The sequence below is a fragment of the Halyomorpha halys genome, unplaced genomic scaffold (genome assembly GCF_000696795.3).
Source record: "Halyomorpha halys isolate HHAL.00 unplaced genomic scaffold, Hhal_1.1 Scaffold1108.1, whole genome shotgun sequence".
NCBI classification, from domain to species: Eukaryota; Metazoa; Arthropoda; class Insecta; order Hemiptera; family Pentatomidae; genus Halyomorpha; species Halyomorpha halys.
Window position 1 is genome coordinate 104,321 of NW_027109167.1, and position 396 is coordinate 104,716.

General features: G+C 35.6%; 1 protein-coding gene across 1 annotated transcript in view; it reads right to left on the minus strand.

The window, feature by feature from the left end:
* The window catches only part of LOC106688342 (putative cystathionine gamma-lyase 2), a 23,442-nt gene extending 23,248 nt beyond the window's left edge, over positions 1-194 (minus strand). Inside the window, exon 1 of the mRNA XM_067047340.1 lies at positions 107-194. The gene's annotated coding sequence lies outside the window, so the exon portion shown is untranslated. The remainder of the gene's footprint in view (positions 1-106) is intronic.
* Between the last annotated feature and the right edge of the window lie 202 nt (positions 195-396).

A 396-nucleotide genomic window follows, 5' to 3' on the forward strand; every position in this document is an offset into this window, starting at 1 on the left:
ATGGCCAGCAAGAATCTAATGAAGTGTTACAATTATTGTATTGATTGCATTTTGAATTTTATTATTCTTAGAGTAATTAAATAATAAACGTATTATTTGAACTCACTTAAGTCTGTAATCTTCTTAAAATCCTGACACAAAGAGAAACAAACACGATCTAGTATTGGACGTCTGCCAGGAATAGCGCTGCTTTTAAACAAACATTACCTCCCACTCCACGCAGCAGTCCAGAGGCGACCTTCGTTGAGCAGCTTTGTTTATTTGACGCCAATACAGTCATTCCGCTAAAAACAATATTTTAATTTTCAATATAGCTGGATTAAGCATAAAGAGTCCACAAGCAAAGTGGAACTCGAAGCTCCTAGTTTATAATGAGGGACTGACTGAAATTAACCA